This window comes from Alligator sinensis, unplaced genomic scaffold, assembly GCF_000455745.1.
Source record: "Alligator sinensis unplaced genomic scaffold, ASM45574v1 scaffold295_1, whole genome shotgun sequence".
Taxonomy (NCBI): Eukaryota; Metazoa; Chordata; order Crocodylia; family Alligatoridae; genus Alligator; species Alligator sinensis.
Genome location: NW_005842754.1, coordinates 154,025 through 172,220, shown reverse-complemented (window position 1 = coordinate 172,220; position 18,196 = coordinate 154,025). Strand labels below are relative to the sequence as shown.

Below are 18,196 nucleotides of genomic sequence, written 5' to 3'. Positions count from 1 at the left end.
GAAAGAGCAGAGTACTGATAGCAGCAGAGAAAAAGTGTGTGATAGGCTGAGGGCCTGAAGCCAGTCCCAGCTCAGGAGTCAGCATGCAGGAGGATGCCAGGAGCAAGTGGCTCAGGCTGAGCACAAATCAAGATGGACATGTCTGCTGACCTCAAGAGCAGAGCACTCACCAAGGCAGGACAGGGATTAGCCCCAGAAGTGCAGCAGGAAGAGAGAGCTGTGGAGAGGGCAGGAGACAAGAGACCCAAGCAGGGGTTGGCCCCCACACCCTGAAATTCCCTAAAAAAGATTGTGGGGGAAGTGAGTGGGAACAAGGAACTCGAACTCACTGCAGGCTACAGGAAGTCATAGCCAGACCTCAGCAGCATTTTGGACTAACTGAGTGGGCTCTATATTGTACTGTCTGCTTGGAGAGGAAAAAAGAGCCAGCGATTCCCACAGAGAAATATGACTGAATTCTTAGGAGTGAGTTCCTGAGTGCATATGGGGAACCTGAGAGTCAGAGAATGGGAGCAGTTAGCTCCCATCTGCACACAATCACTCACCATCATACCAGGGGAGAGCACTAAGAGTAGCTCTCACAAGTCCTGAAGCGTCATTCGTTAGTGGTTGTAACACCATGTGACCCTAGATGGAAAAGGCAGTAGCATGGCAAATTGTCACTGGCACCTGAAAAATCTGTGGGGTGAACTAATGAAGCAGAGACAGGACATAACTCCAGCCCTTCCCCCTCTGAGCCCTGCTTTGCATCTCTACGGGGATGGCTGTGAAAGTTAGGGGAGCAGAAGCACAGCTGAAAGCAAAGGATGGGGGCAGAGAAGGTGGGGTCAGAAGGGAAATAGATCCCCAGGTTTATGTGTCATGCAAAAACACGAGTGCGGGGGCAATTTTGCAATGACTCCATTCTTGGCCTCATTCCAGAGTCCCAGCAAACATTTGTACACCCATCACCTTGTGTGCACAGGGAATCATAGAAAGGTAGGGCTGAAAGAGACCTCCAGAGGTCATCCAGTTCAACCTCCTGCTGGAGGAGGGATCATCCTTATATAAATCCTGTCTAACATGTTGCTACATCTACACAAGTCAGCCTTGTTGCACAGCTACAAAGCATATTGCCCAAAGACATCATAAGCACCCTGATCTACACCACAGGTAAAGCAGGGGACCAAAGGATGTCAGTGTCCCAGTGCTGCAAAGCTTCTTAAAAGGAACTTGAGAGATGCAAGGAAGAGGAACGTGTGTTCCTGCTGCAGAAGGCAGAACATCTCCCCCAGTCTGTACCTATCTGACCATGGGATAACAATTCTTTTCTGATCCCAAATGTACCCACCAGGATGATCCTGAAGGGAGAAGCACAACCCTACAACTAGGAATCAAGTCAATTGTGCATCCAGCTCTGCATCATTCTTCTGTTGCTGAATATGGTCTTTCCTAGTATCCCTGATTACAGAGCTCTTATTTCCTAGTGATTGCAATGAAGCTGGGGGATGCTCCTAGGCTTCCAACTGTTGCTCTTTACAGAGCACTCCAGCCATGGCACTCCATGCCCTGCAGGACAAGCTGGGCCCTCCATTTGGGCCTTTGTTGCTCAATGCCTCATACACTAGAGCAGCTCCCAGCCTTTGCCTCTTGTGCCTTGTTCCTTGTTCCTGCCACTACCTTGGACCCCAATACCTTGCTCCTTCTTATCCTAGTGTGTGTTCTGGACTTCTCAGTACCTGACCTCTGGCCTAGTCCGGCCTAGTCCCCAAACTTGGATATCACTATGGACTAGGAACATAAACTCAGACTCCCTGGTTCTGACTGCTTTGTGGCACCTCAGCCCCTAATCTGGATTTCCAGACTCAGATACTGATTTAACCCCATGCTCTTTAAGATTGCTTATGCCTCAATCCTAACAGTTTGAGCAGCCACATAAGGATCTTTCCCCTGCAGTCTCAGGGAACCACTTGACTACCCTCCCATATGGACTCCTGTTCTCCCTGCACCATTCCCTTCTACCATGGGTGTTTTGATTGCTAGCCTGCATCAAGCCCAAGAGGAATCAGAGAAGTAGGGGTGGAAGGGTCCCCAATAGGTCCAAACCTCTGCCTGAGGCAGGATAAACTGTATCCCAACCATCCTATTCAAAGTAGGCACAGAAAGCAGCTCTTCTGGGACAAGTGAAGATGTTGAAGGAGGAAAGTGTGGCCCTCTGGTTTGCTTGACTCTGATCTCTTAGCTTCCTAACTCTGCATGCTCCTAGACCTTGCCCTCAGATTGACCTCCTGGGTCCCTGATCTGGTTTTTCCTTGGACTCTGCTCACTCATCCTGACCCTGGTTGGCATCTCAACCCCCGAGTGACTCCAGACCTGGCTGCCCACATGGCAGTTTGCCAGCACCCCTATTTGGTGAAGAAGGCCCATCATGGAGCCCAATCTCCTGCCAGTACTCTCAGACCTATGTACTTTGGATAGTGCAACTCAGAGAGACCCACAGATAAAGCAGCACTAGCTAAATCAGCTTTCCTTTGCCCAACAAACCCTGGAAGGCTGGGCACAGCAGTTGCAGGATATAAATGAATCCCACCACTCCCAGACAATGTACCACCAGAAGAATAATCAGTGGTAGTATGAGGAACCACAATGGCTATGGGAAGAGATTGTTGTGCTCCAGGCCCACTCCACGGAGTCAGTGAAGCAGGGCTGGCAGGGATCTCAAGAGGTCATATAGTCTAACCTCCTGCCTAAGGCAGGATCATCCCTATCCAAACCATCCCATACAACCATAATCCAAACTCTATAAGACTACTGTCAAACCTGATGCAACATAAACCTAACACCCTAACCTGTCACAGGTAAAGCAGTGCAACAATGGCAGCCAATGCCCTGCTTCTATGAAGTGTCAATATATGCTCAAGAGGTCTTGGGTAGATGGCCATGCCCCCCGCCCCCTCTCAACTACAAAGGAAGGCAAAAAAAACCCACAGTCCACACCAAGCTGACCATAAGGTAAAATTCCTTCCTGAACCCCAATCTGTCCATCAGTCAGACCCTGAATGTAGGTGCAAGACCCTCTAGACAGGAGCCTCCAGCTTTGGACGCAAGAGAAGCATTGGCACACCCCAGTCAAAGTCCTCAGCCCTGGGGACCCAATGCCTCTGAGGGGGCTTAAAAAAATCATAATATATAGCAGAACAAGGTGGTCAGGAGCAACCAAACCCCAGAAACATGGAAATATCCATGGTAGAACATAGGCAGCCCAGCTCCATTCCTAGTGGGTGTGCAGCCTGAAAAGTTTGGGGCATGGCCAGCCTTTTACTCAAGCACAGCCATGCACGTGCACACCTTAGAGGGAACCTTGGCCTCCACCCTTACAGCCTTGAGTCTTTTGCCAGACCCTAGAAGAGCCCTTAGCTCAGTTCTGCCACCACTAACCACTCTCTCTTGAGCCCCTCTGCTCTCCTTAGGAGACTTTAACTTCCTCTGACCAGCTAATTATCCTCTGCAGCTGGTCAGATTCTTCTAGGCAGCCTGCAATCACTCCTAACTGCCTTCAGCTGGCTGTAGTCTCTCACAAGCCTACAGACTCCTCCAGCATAAAGTGTGCAGTCTGCTGCAAGCCAGCCTGTTATAGGATGGTGTAGCAAGGTGGGGTCCCTAGGGGTGGCTGTTACCCCTAGGCTCCTTAACCATGCTAGTCTTGCCCTACAGGCATTCTCCATCTCACCCACCACAGCTTGTTGGTATAATTGATATAGGGAGGCTGCCCTTGATTCTTGGGTTTAGACACAGTCTGGCTAGATCTTACAGAACCCTGTGGTTCATGGACCCCTTGGCATACCATGTTATGTTGTATGGTGCCCAAGTCTCTCAGCCTTATGGGTTGTGTGGTGCCAACCACCCCTTTACCATGCCCCAAGCCTCACAGATGGCATTGACATAGCAAGGCCTAGACTGGACAGTGCTTTAGCCTCACTGGCACCTGGGCCCTCTGCAGCCCTGTCTCTGTGCCTCAGTGGCGCCTGGGCCCTCACACTGTAGTGGGCCCCCAATGAGGCCTCCTCCTTCCCCAAATAGCCTCACCCAGACCACCAGTGTTATCAGACAGCAAACAAACAAACAACAGCAACCAAACAAAAGCCCCTGAGCTATAATGTAATACAAAGTGCAAGGCATGCTCCACCGCTTTAAAAGAACAAAACTCCTTCGCTAATACTGGGTGCCTGTAGATAAGGGTACCTTATGGGCTTCTGGTGCCCCATTAGCCCTAAGGGTAGCACACCCAATAGCTGTAGTATCTCTGAACCCTTCCTTCCTAAAGGCTCCCTTCCCTTCAACTGCTGGTAGGGATCTGATCTGCCTAGTCCCAGCCCTATGGTTTATATGGGCCTAAGACCCTGCCTCTTCCAGCCAGCTGACCAGGTGCAGGTGCGGCCAATTCCCTCGTTAGCCAATTGCCATGGCAACCTGTACCTGGGCTCTTATCTGGCCCTTTGTGTTCCCTCCCTGGGCAATCTCTGCTCTAATAGGAGCAGGCACCTTAGTGCCCTGTGACACATGGATATATCTAGTTTTTACCATGGGTATTTCCCATGCTTCTGGGCTTTACTGTTTGTTCCTGCCCCCTCCCTCCCTTTTCTGTTATATGTGTCAGGCTCTTTTTGAGCCTCCCTAGAGGCATTGCATGTTGGCTACAGCTAAGGCTGGGGACTTTGAATGAGGTATACCTGTTCTACTAGGAGGAAAGCAGAGGTTCTGGGCAAAAGGGTCTTGCCCCTCCACTCACCATCAGACTGACTGTCATATTTGGGATCAGGAAAGAAATTTACCCCAAGGTCAGCTTGATAGGAACTGGGAGTTTTTGCCTTCCTCTGTAGTGGGGGGCATGGCCTTCTACCCGGGATCTCTTGAGCATATATTGACAACATTGACACTGTGTCAGGCTAGGGTATTGGGTCTATGCTGTGTCAAGGTTGAGGGTAGTCTTATATAGAGTTTAGAATATGGTTGTATGGGATGGTTTGGATAGGGATCATCCTACCTCAGGCAGGGGGTCAGACTAGATGACCCCTCGAGATCCCTTCCCAGCCCTACTTCTCTATGACTCTATGGATGAAGGCCACAACCACACTAGGGATGGATTGCATGGATTAACAACCTTCTGCAGTGGTGGGCTACTGCTTGTGACCCATCTGTTGATGCAAGTTGCTATTCTGCTTTGGGCTGTTTCCCTCCATGGTGACTCCCTCCACTGCACCCAGGCTGTTTGTTGCTGCCCTCACAGCATGCCATGTATGCTGATCCCCATCCCCAAAGGCAGCAGAGGGGCTAAATTTGGTAGTTAAGGTGAGTGGTATATACCCTAGAGTGCAAGAGGAGTGAAGGGGGGTGGCAGGTGGAGAACACTGCAGGGGGGAGCAGTGGCATAGCGTGGAGTGGAAAGGGGGGGATGAGCTGATCAGCTGCAGAAAATACCAGCAGAAAGAGGTGCTTGAACTTTTCACCAATCTCCAAGGTTTACTGCTTGACTCAAAACTGTAAACAAGCACCTCCATCCACTTGGTGTCCAGAGCCTAGAATCCTGCTGTGAGGGGTAGGTGTCTATATCTTTTATTTCAAAGAACTGAGCAAGGCTCCATCACCATTTTTAAATACTAAGCTAGAGGTTAGAGCCCTGACCCAAGACATGGGAGAATTGGATTCAATTTTCTCCTCAGCCTGCTGAGATTCAAACCCACCTCTCAGATCTTCCAAGAAACAGTCTTAACCATCAGTCTGTAAAGGCCAGGGCGACCTTAACTTCTGTTGAAGCTGGAAATGTAAAAAAGTCACAAATCCAAAAGGAGAGCCTCAAGAAGGAGCTCTGTGGCCTGGTGTTTGAGGCACTTAGCTGGGAGAGGAAATTCTTGATTTCTACTTCCAGAACTGTTTGTTAACTTTATGTCACATAGCTATTAGATGAGAACACACACACACACACAGAGGCAGGAGAGCGCTGAGTTCAGAACTCTTCCCTCCCAAGTGAGTGTCCTAACCACCAGCTGACAGATTCAGGCTCTCTTTTACGTGTTCTTCTGGTTCCATAAATCTGACTTTCCTTTCTGCATGGTAACACAGCTTCAACAAAAGAGAGGGAGAGTGCCCCCAACTTGCCCTAGTTCATATCCTGATTCTTAGGGTATTCTCCTGGGAGGTGGGATTTGTGGGTCAGAATCCCTACAGGCTGAGGCGAGAATTAAACCCAAGTCTCCTTCCTGGTTGAGATCTCTACCCTCTAGGGGCTTGTTAAAAGGTAGGCACTGCCAACCTTTTTAAAAGAAAGCAACTATTACCCCTTGGAGGACTATAGCATATCTCTCCCCAATTTCTGGATCCCAGCAGGCTTAAGCACCCAGTCACTAAAGCCAAGGTAGTTCTGGGCATGTAGAGAAGCAGAACTGAAGGCTCATAGGGAACTTTCTGATCAAACAGGAGGTACCTACCAAATTTATTCACCTCCAGGGTTTAGTGGATACTCAGCAGAAAATTTTGGATTACAGTTTTGGATTAAAGTGCATAAAACCTGCCCAGTTCCTAGTTTGGATCTGGCTCTTATCCACTTAAGTCCTTTAGAGGTTAGAAATCCAAGATGCAAGGCTCTGATGCTGTAAATGCTTATGCACATGCTCATCTTCAGTACCAGATATAGGTGGATCAAGGATTTTTTAAGTGGGGTGCAGGAGCAGAAATCACTGCTTCAGGGTAAGTTGCGCCCCTGTCCCAACTTTCCTTCCAGCTGGGGCAGACCAACCAGGCTGGGAGGCCAGCAGCCAGGGGCTTTTTTATTGTCCCTGAATTCCCCCTGCTTGCGGCATTGCTTCCCCTTTATGATCAGCAGCATCTCCCCTCCCCTCCTATTCCCACTTCTGTTGCTGCCCTTGATGGCTCCAGGGGTGGGAAGAGCTCCAGAGCCATTCCTAACATGCTCTAGCCAGGCTGGGCAGGGAGCTGGGGACAGTAGCGGTGGTGGGTAAGTTCCTCATGCCTGATCTTGCTCCTGGGTTGATGGGGAATATTCAGAGGACTGGGCAAGGAGGAGGAACATACTCACCACTGATGTGGCCAAATGTGTCATTGCACCCCTTCTAGATCCATCCCTTGATACCATGCATTCAGTATCGCTGTAAGCCTTCTGCTAGGCACAGGTCAGCAGTGAAAGGGCCAGGCTTATATTCTGTGGTACCCAGTGAGTTATACAAGTGGCTCAAGCCTCCACCCAGGAATCTGGGTATACTAAATTTGACACAAACAAATCCCCATTTTCACAAGCAATATAAACCAACAAATACAAGTTTATTACCAAAATACAAACAAAAGAACAAAACTTTAAACAAAATATAAGCATTATCTCTATAACTACAGTTCATAGTTTGAACCCCTTTAGAGAGACTTCACTCCAGCCCAGGCCAGACTGGGACTTGGGGCTCCCCAAAGGGAGCAGAAAGTGACAAGTCTCACCTCAGCCCAAAGCTGGCACAGCCACAAACCTCACCAGTCTATCAGAATTAGAAACTGCCAGGTTTCAACTGTGTTTAAAAGCCATCAGTCCTAATTCCTGGCTGGCCAGGAATCTCCTCCCCAGTACTAACCCCATAAAACCTCAGAAAAGGGGAAGAAAAGGAGGAGAGAGGACTTCCCAGACACGGGACAATTCTCCCTCTCCTCTCCCTACAGTCCTCCTTTCTCTAGACGCAGATTCCTTCTCCTCTTGGACAAGACTTCTCTCTTCAACGGCTCATAACAGCTTCTCTTCCCCTCCAAACCAGCCTATCTGACCTTATATTCCTTAGCATGACATCACCTTTGCCTTGTCCAGGCAGGGAGTGCCACACTTCAGCCTCTCTCTTAACCAGTCTGCCTGGAGAAGCTTCTGCTTCCCCTGGCCAATCAGGCCAGAGAATTTTACATATTTTACCCGGATACACGGCCCCAACTTTCCATGTGCAGAGCACAAGACCAGAACAACAAGCGCCATCCTGCCGGCCAGGCCACGTGTTTTCTTCTTAAAGCAACAAGCCAGAGGAGAAATGAAAAGAAAAGAAAAAAACCTGGTAAATAAAGAAACCCAACCTCTCACACAATATACAGCAACCAAAGATGCACACTGTCATACACAGCACAAGAATATGTGGGTGTTATATAGCAAAGCCAGTGAATACAGGACCAGGGTGTTATTAGGCAAGGCAGGGTGAAGAGTGGTCTAGATAGGTGGTGAAGTGATACACTAGAAGTCACACGGAGTAAACAGTCCAAGAACAGAATTCATGCCCACCTGGAAGAACTTACATATACCAATAGGAACAAGATTGAAAGGGACCTAGAGAGGAAAGATGAGGCAGGGGGTGACAAGCTGAGAATCAACCAGGGAAATGCATTTGAAAGCTAGAAGACACTGGGGACAGAACAGTGCTTAAGATGTTGCAACAATACATATTTGAGAAGCTGCAACAATGTGGTGGAGGTCAGAACTGTACTGTTGACCCATCCTGTGTGAGAACCTTGCAGGGAGCTGCTAACTCGTTCCGGCTGATTTGCTGAGGTAGTGGCAGCTCTTGACTCCACCATGGGTGTAAAGCAGTGGGATTAGGTCCATAGAAAGATCAGTTTTGGAGCGCTAGAAAACAAGCTAAAAAACTGCAAAAACTGGAGTCTGTCAATAAAGCCAAAGGGAGGGGTGATTTGGGCACTAACTGAGAGGTTATGAAGCCTGTACCGTAAAATGCATTGGTTAGGACATTCAACTACATAGTTGGGCATTTTTACATGTGATCTGGGGTGGGGGCACTTTAATAGAGCAGTTCCCGAGAAGTGTGAGCCCTGCCTGGCCAGAGCCAGTGCCTGCTGACCGTCAGCCCTGCCTGATGCAGCCCCCGTGGCACCTGGCCTGCTTCGCCCGCCTGGCTGCGATGCAGGACAGTAGCACTGCTGACATGAGAAGAGGTAGGGGGTTCGTGTTGCTGGCTGCAGCTCCGCTGACCTAGGCCATCCTGCAGCATGTGGCTCCCTGGTGAGTGCAGTCCGCAGCCTGGCAGGTCCTGGTTCAGCTGGGGGAGAGCACTTTGCTGCCCCAGCTGCAACCTCTCTGGGGGTGGCTGGCCCACCAGGGAATGCATCAGGGCTTCTGCTGCCTGAGCACCAGCCCTTCCTGAGGGCCCTGGGCTCCAGTCCGACCCGAGGATGCCCTTTAGTTCCATGGGGGAGGATGAGAAGACTTTATCTTCCCTGGCTGCCTGGGGACTTGGGCACCTGCCCTGGGGCAGGTGGCTTCCACTGCGTGTCTATACTGTCATGGAGCAGGGCTCTTGCCTGCACCTCTGACCTTCAGAGCCTCCACTTGGCCCCTCCAGTCACTGGCCTGGTGCCAGGAGATGGCAAGATGGAGCGAGGCCCCCAGTTCTAGGAGCCAGTTCTACAACAAAATATTTAAACAAGAGTCTACATGACCACTAAACTAAAACATAATTCCTTTTGTATTATTATACATTTGTGGCGATCCCATGTGTCTGAGTCATTTTCCTAAGGCAGTTGTTTTATTCAGTTTTGTGTGTAGCAAAATCGAGTAGTTAATTTCGACATTGTGTGTTGTGCCTTATTTATGAATGTACCATGTAAACATTTAACAAGTCTATTTCTTAATGCTTTTTGATACATTCATGGTTATAATGGGGTGTGGGAGGTTCCAATTTTCTGTTTGTTCAGGGCCCCAATAAATCCTAATCCGCCACTGCCACACCTCACCTTGGTGGCCATGGTGGCATGGTGCTCCTGCCTGCACAGGGTCCTCCCACTGGGCCATGGAGGTGGCTTCTGCCCAGAGCTGGTCCGGTCCAGCAGCAGCCCCATGCTCCATGCCCCACTGTGGGCGTAGAAATCTCAGGGATCATGTGCCCCTCCCACCGTGTAACCTTGGCCCCCACACCCCTCTCCGCTGTGTCGTCTGTACCCCCTCTGCCTCCTCCAATGTGTTGCCTGTGCCCCTTCCCCCTGCATCCCCATAGACTTACCTAGAGGGACCTGCAGAAGCTGTTCTCCATTGCTGCTTGGCTGCCACATGCATGTGTACGTGCGCATACATGTGGTACCCCCTGCCTCCAATCGCTATCCCCACTCCCCACAGCCCCAAGTACAGGCTGCAACTCTGCCAGCCTACAAGGGGAAACCCACAGTTTCCCATGTTTTTCTCCATTAAAGGAAAAAATCCACGTTTTTCCTCAGTGAATGGAAAACTCAAATTCCTGGCCTCAGTCATTGTCCCTAAAAACAATAATTTTCCTCAAGTTTGAGCCCTGACAGCCCTCTTCCCGATGGGGGCCAGGGCCCCGGGGCCCCCACATACTTGGTACCTATGTCTCCGGTAGACTTGATTTACAACTAGTGATCCCTCTTGGAAAGCAGTGAAATAGTTAATGATTGCAACACCAAAAGGCACAATCTCAAGTTATATATACACCCAAATTTGGGGATTTATAGAAAGCTGTCACAAAAGGCTAAGCTGGACAGAAATCTTTCCATGATGTGTTCCATTTGTTTTCAGTTCCAAATAAAAGAGGGGTTTTTTTAAAATAAATAAGCTGTTCCTTTGGTATTTGCATTGTAGGGCTGAGCTAATGCCTGAAAACTAGGAAGCAAAACATGTTGGAAAATCTAATGAAATTCACAAGTGTGCAGTGTCACAAATGCACAAAGCGACCAAACCCCATAAACATCCAGTAGTCTGAGTACCAACCATCCAGGTTGATTAGTTCTGCGGTAATGAGAAGACAGGGCCGGATCCAGGGCTGTGGGCAGGGAGCAGCTCTTGGGGAGGGGGTAAGTGTGGCTTAATACTTAAGGAACTGTTGCAAGCGTGGGATCTTCAGTGTGCTTGAGGTGGGTCCACATTGCAGCAGCAGCATGGTGGGGTGAGCCACAAGGATGGTGAGCATGGGCGACTGGTACCTCTTGAGTCAGCAAAAGATCATGCTGACGGGGGGGTCCCCCAGTGGCCGATCTCACTGACCAGGGGCGGTCCCCAGCCACTGATGGAGGTCTCACTCACCACAAAGTGGCGTGGCCGCTTTTGCTGGCAGCCCCGCTCCTCAGCCAGCGCTCGCAGGGGTGGGCACTGGCACTCCTGCCTGCCCCCCTGCCCATTGCCTAAACAGGGAGCGTGGCCTGACAGGGGGTGCACCAATGTTTTAAGGGGGTGCACATACACCCCCGTGCACCCCCTGTAGGTTGCCACTGATGGTGAGAGAGAGGTTTTGAGTAACCATAGGGAGATGTCTCCAGAGCTGCCTCACCAGGGTGTCCAGATTTGTCAGGTGCACGTAAAGACAGGTCTTCAGGGTATGCTCAGTAGCATCTCTACAGAGGCAGGCTGTTGCCATACTCCAGACTTGCCCCCAGCAGCTCAAGAGGAAACTACCCACATTGCTTCTTCACTTCCAGTCAGTTTTCCTGGTCTCTGCAATCGGGGGGGAGTCTATACACTTGCTCTGGAATGGAGGCAGGGACACTTTAATTAGAATGGCTCCAAGAGCCATTCTAATTAAAGTGCCTGCAGCATCATGTGTATTCAGCATCCCACATTTCAAAATGGTGGTGAGAGCACTTGAACTAAAGCTCATTCAACAAGCTTTAGTTAAAGCACCTCTGCTGCTATTTTGATGTGGACGGACGCTAAATAGACATGATGGAGAGGCTGTTGGAGTGCAGTAATCAGCATGCTCCAGCAGACTTGATTAATAGTCTTCTCTGACACGTGCTAATTTGCATACATTGAAGCAGATGTCTGGCGTGTGTATAGGTGCCCAGGATTCCTAATCCCTGTACAGTTTCATCCCTTTTGATAGTAAGTCTCTAACAGCGCCTTGTCTTTCTTGTGAGGCCCAGTTTTCAGGAAAGCAGTCAGTGAACTTCCTGGGTCCTGATCATCCTATCCACAGGGAGATTTACCCTGACACCAATCCATCTCTGATACCTGGTTTCCATAGGCAGGTCCACTGTGCCTACATAACACATAGGCCTGGCTACCACAGGGCTTCTGTCTCACCAGGGACAAGAGTACTTGGTTCTGTCTCCTAGTCAGTCCCCATACCTCTCTTTTTAACTTCCCCCTTCATGCCTGACACTTCCTGCAGGTATATCAAATGTGTGGTTGAATGATTAGGCCCACAGGCCCTCCTTAACCTTCTCCTGGCTAGTATTTGACTTGTATGCTTCAGCCAATACCTCAAGTTATATTCTACTCTGGGGTTGGCCAGTCTCTGTGCTAGGCTAACTCTCGAAGGCCATCCACAGTTATCCTTCTGAAGGGGAGACAGGGGTGCCCTGAGCCTGTGGCTTCTGCTACAACTAGCAGGAACCACTGAAGCAAATCTATGTTGCAGAAGGAGTCCCTTAAACTAGGGTAGACCTGATGTAGCTGTCATGCTGCAGGGAATCTGGGCCATGATTTTCAATTTGACAGTGTCTCTCTCAAAGGGGTTCAAGGTTTACCACCCTTAAGATCTACCAGTTGGGGTAGGGATATCATAGGCTGGTGATTCCTAGCTGCGCAATGCTGCAGATAGACCTCAAACCTGGACTCCTAGACTCCCAGTTGTTGAAAGCTTAGGGGAAGTGAACATGTGGTTTCTTCCAGCAGCTCCCTGTGGTGAGAAGAGCTTGCCTGCTGGGATCTCCTGAAGCACACTTTTAGAAAGCCTCCCTTCTGGTTTGGCCTGGGTTTGAGTGCCTTTTATCACCAAGGATATGGGCTGATCAAAGGGAACTAGCCTCCCAGCTGTAGGATCTGTACATGAAAGTAGAACCAGACAGAGAAACAACCACTTTGCTTCAGTCATATAGAAGTGACCTGCTAGTATGCAAACCTCCAATGACTTTCCAGGTAATACTCCCTGCACAGCCCCAACTATGCAGCAGACCTATGCACAGTTCTCTATCCATTTCCCCTACCCTCAGTCCCAGAACTTGAGCTAAGCCACTAGGCCAAAAACTATGAAAGAAGGCAGAAAACATAGCCAAGAATGCTGTGTTCTCTGTGCAGGAATCTCATGGTTTGTGGTCTCAGCCATATATTCTGGCCTCCTTTCCCCCACCACCAGCATATCAGAAGGGCTGTAATCTCAGAGAACAGGCAGAGGAGGAGGGTGCTGAAGGGGCAAAAGTAATGGAAATGCAGTTAAAAACAAAGTCTGGAGTATGGGGTGTAGCTGGAGCCCAAAATAAAGGACCACGTGTCTATATTTAGTACATGATAAACATAGCTGGGGCTGGGAGCAGGAAGCTGCCAGGCTGCAGCCACCTAGTGCAAACACAGGCCAGCTTTCTGTGTGGGACATGAAAATTTACTTTGAAATACAGGCTTATTTCTGAGACCCTTTGGCCTAGCTCATTAGCCCCATCCCACCCCTGCAGGGTTCCAGTTGCAGGAACGCTAATTGGACCAGCAAACTGTTCCCCAAAACAGCAGCCACTGAAGACATTTTCCTTTGACCCAGGGGTGTCAAACATGGCCTGTAGGCTGGATCTGGCCCATGGAGCTCCACCATCCAGCCCCCAGTGCTGCCTCTGGGTCTGATCAGATCCACACAGGGCACAGCATGCACCCATGCTATGGGGCTGGTCTGTAGACCAGATCGAGCCCACAGACTCCCTTCCCTCCCCCTTCTCCTTTTCCTTCTCCTCCCCGGCCTCTTCCCGCAGCACAGCTGATCCTGTGACTGCTTCAGCTCTCTGGGATTTGCACTGCAGGTGGTGCAGATCTGGGAGCAGCTGGAATGGGGACTCCATGGGCTGCAGTCTGGCCAGAGCAGCAGCCACACTGCATGCAGTAACAACCTTAGCTGGATTGTACCACACGTGGAGCACGCTCTGGGATGCGCATTGCATGCAGTGGTTACTCCAGCCAGTCTAGGATCCATGCTACATGTGGTGCTCACAGGCGCTGCATGCAGCACGGGTCCCATACTGGCTGGAGCAGGCACTGTGTGTGGGGCAGCCCAGAGTTGGAGCAGCTACTGGATTAAGTATGCTGAGAGAGGGGGAGGGGGAGGGAAAGGGGTCTGTGGGACCCCTCTGACCAGCCCCATGCCAGTCATTTAGCCTGCAGGCTAACCTTTGCTCTAACCCAAGAATTCACTAACTTTGACTGTCCAGACTTCAAGTTGAGGGGAAATTAATACAGCCAAGAGGGGGAGGAAGCCACCATGGCCTTTGTGCTCATATGAGCAGACAGCTGATTATTCCAGGAACAGACATCTACATATCAGAGCACATTTTGTTCCCATGACATCAAGGTAGTCAGGGGCCCTCCTCCAAGCCTGATTCCTACACACTCAGACTGGACAGGAAGGGGCCGTGGCTAAGCTGTCCTCAGCTTCCACCATCAGCTATATAGGAATACTCCAGTATGTCTCACTACCCTCCCTTTAAGTTGTCCCCAGCCACACAACACAAGGGCCCTCCTCTCATACTGCCCATGTCCTGACAGTCACCTGCCCCAGGGACTTGCCCAACCATAACCTATCTTCTCACTCATCTCCATGGTCTCACCCACCCTCATCAGTTTCCCTGCTGTCTCAAGGCTTGCCTGGCTCAGGATGGGGATGGGGACCCAGGTCCATCACTCAGGTTGACTATTGCAGACAGGTACCGCTGCACTCTTATGCAGTATCAACTAACTCAAGAGTGACCAACCCACTGTATGAACACCACAGGTCACACAGGCAGCCTCTGTGTGTGGCATGAGGCTAACTGGGGAGGGGGCAGTGACAAATAGACCAGGGAGCAGAAAGCAGAGCAAGAGATCAGGCAGGGAGCATGGGGCAGGGAGCAGAGCATAAGATCAGATAGGGAAAAGAGGGTCAGAGTGGCATTTGGGAAGGGTGTACGGCTTACTTTGTGGCACACCTGCCAAAAAGGTTGGCTCCCACTGTCCTAATTCAAAACCCAGCAGTGGCACCAAGAGGGAGAGAACTTCTCCAGGAGCTGGCATTGGAGTGGCTGCTGGGGCTCTCCTATCCTGCCAAACCAACAGTGGGGGTAGGGGGGCAGAATGTGACTAGCATGACCAGTTGAAGGTAGGGGGAAGGAAGCCAACACTGGGTGGAGAGGAAAGAGGAAGATGGGTCTGCTCAGAGGAGACAGGCTTGGAAGCAGAGTGCTGAACAATCAAAGGGAAGGGGTGGCACCAGTCAGTAGCATAACCATTGCTGGGTTACTGGGACAGCAGCTGTGGGCATCCACTTAGAGGCAATATAAGAATAGCAGCTGCTGCTACTGCTGGACTAATTGCCTCAGCTGCTACCACCTCTGCTGCCCTGCCACCCAGGACACACACTCTGCCACCAATAGTCCAAACAGGCGGTAGTAAGAGCACAAGTTATTGTTCAAGAGCAGAGGAGGGGATGCTCTGAGAGACAGGGCCAAGAAAGGAACAGCAAGCCCTAGGAGTAAAAACTCCCAACAGCTTTCTTTTTTCCTTTATAACTGCTGGCTAACAGAACAAATACTTCCCCTCAGCCCTTGGCATACTCCCAGAAACCCATAGAATTGTCCAAACGTCATTGCTCTGGCTGCCACTACTGTCCAGCCTCTCAGGCTACAAAAGTCTGGGAACCCTCTTCACAGTAAGGATTTGTTTCTGGGCAGGACTGGGCCTCTGGCTTTGCTACTCACTGACCCCATGGCACTTGTTACATCACTTTGCCTCTCTGCATCTCAGCCTCCTCCATCAAAAGTACCTTTTCAGGGTTATTGGGTAGTTGTAGAAACACTCCAAATACATAAAATGCTGCTGGACTGCTGGACAGAAAGAAAGTACACGGTGAGGGGAGAATGGAGCGTGGTGGGATGCCAGACTACTAGCAACCCCCTATTGTGCCACATGGCTGGAGAATGCCAGCAGAACTCACTTAAATCTCCCTTTGAGCACGGGCGACTGGTGCCTGTAGAGTCGGGGGGACATGTGCCCTCCCTGACACCAGTCAGCAACTGGGCGGGGGCTGATCAAGATTTTACTCACCAAAAAGAGGCATGGCCGCTTTTGCTGGTGGCCCCACTCCCCGGCCAGCACTTGCAGGTGGGCACCAGCGCTCCTACCTGCCCCCACTGCCTGTTGCCTAAACAGAGAGTGCACCAGCGCTCTCAGGAGGTACATGTGCACCCCCTACACATCGCCACTACCTTTGAGGGAACTTCTTACCTCAAGATTAGGCATTGATCCCTGTCCTTTTCAGTTTGGCCAGTAATTTTAGGGGGATCTTACTGAAGTTTGCAGGGAGCTCCTCTCATACATATTTTTTTATTTATTAAATTTATATGCCATCCTTCCCCCTTCCCACTTCCCCTTGAGATCCTCCTGAGCCCAAGCCTGAACATTTTCTGAACCAACCTGGGCAGGTGCTTAGCACGCAAAGCTAAACTAGGATATTGTTTATGGCAGGAGTGGGTGGCCTGCAGGCTGGATTTGTCTGTCAAGTTGAGGGGCTTCAATGGCATCTGGCAGCGAGGGACTTCAGCTGTGCTGCACTGTGCCATGCCAAGTCGTGCTGTGCCATGCTCAGGAAAGAGGGAGAAGCAGTGGCGTTGGTGACATTAGTCGAGTCCTAGCACCAGCCAGATCCTAGCACTGGCCTGCCTTGGACCTAAATTTCCAGAACAGTGTTGCTGGTTTAAGGTTTTTGTTTGTAGCCGTGTTGGTCTAAGGACATAGGTGGGCAAGGTTCTTTGGGTAGATGCATTGGTGATGCGTACGGGGTGTATGCAGGCACAAGTTCACCCCCTGAGCTTGGCGGTGCATCCCCTGCAAAAAGGTGCTGCTGGTGGTCGCCACTCGCCACCCCCCCACCCCTTCCCCCCACACTGCTGGTGGTGTCTGTGGGTGGTCGCCAGCGCTCTCCACTTCTCCCCACAGCTACTGACAGCGCCGCGGCTGCCTGCCAGCCTCCGGGGGCACACAGTGTTCATGGGTAGATGCATTGGCGATGTGTAGGGGGTGTATGAGGGTGCATGTGCACCCCCCAAGTGTGGCGGTACACCCTCTGCGAAAAGGCGCCACCGACACTACCAGCGGTGCCTGTGGGCGGTTGCCGCTTGCCTCACCCCCACTTGCCACCAACACTGCTGGTGGCGCCTGTGGGCGGTCTACAATCAGTGCTGGCTGGCATCTGTGGGTGGTCTCTGACTGCCGGTCAGTGCTTGCCACCTACCCCGCCACCATCTCTGTGGCCACCTGCGGGAGCTCCCTGCTTGCTGCCACCATGCTCCTGCTACCAAAGGAGCCGCTGCCACCTGTGGTACCTCTCTGTGCCTCCCCAGCCTTCAGAGGCACACGGTGTTCATGGGTAGATGTGATATATTTTATTATTACTCAGTTGGTCTAATAAAATATATCACATCTACTCAAAGAACCTTGCCTTGCTGGTTCAGGGACGTTGTGTTTTGTACTTTTCTTACTATTCTAACAGCTGTTAAGGTATTTGTCTCTTCCTGTCAGCTGCCCCAAGCCTTCGTTGTGACTGTGGCCATGGGAAAGAGCGCAATGATGCTTGTGGAAAAACTAGACCAGACGAAAGGTGCTGCGGTCAGGGGGATGAGGGATGCTGGAGGCAGTGGGGCGGCCCCAGAGAGGGTTTAATGTGCCAACAAAGGGAGCCGGAGGGGCTGGCTCAGTAGCGGGCGCCCAGGACGGGGGCCTGGCTCCGGCATCCTGCGGGCAGAGCCCTTCGCTTCTGCCGTCCCCTGAGGACCGGGCTCCTGCCACATCTCTGGCGCCTCCCCGGCCGCCCGCCCCTGCACTGCCTTGGCGCGGCGGCCGCGCCCGGCCTACAACTCCCGGCATGCAGCCGCCGGCGAGGGGCGAGCAAGGGGCGGGACACATGAATTGAAATGACCCAATGGTACAAGAAAGGAAACCCAGAGCCCTTCGCTTCTGCCGTCCCCTGAGGACCGGGCTCCTGCCACATCTCTGGCGCCTCCCCGGCCGCCCGCCCCTGCACTGCCTTGGCGCGGCGGCCGCGCCCGGCCTACAACTCCCGGCATGCAGCCGCCGGCGAGGGGCGAGCAAGGGGCGGGACACATGAATTGAAATGACCCAATGGTACAAGAAAGGAAACCCAAGCGGGCGGGTCGGCCGGTGGCTGCGGCGGCGGATTGGCTGTCGGGAGATCGCGGGCGGCGCGGAGCACTG

General features: G+C 51.4%; 1 protein-coding gene across 1 annotated transcript in view; it reads left to right on the top strand.

Moving 5' to 3' along the window:
• The window catches only part of SMTN (smoothelin), a 94,058-nt gene that overhangs the window by 5,498 nt on the left and 70,364 nt on the right, over nucleotides 1-18,196 (top strand). The window lies entirely within an intron of this gene.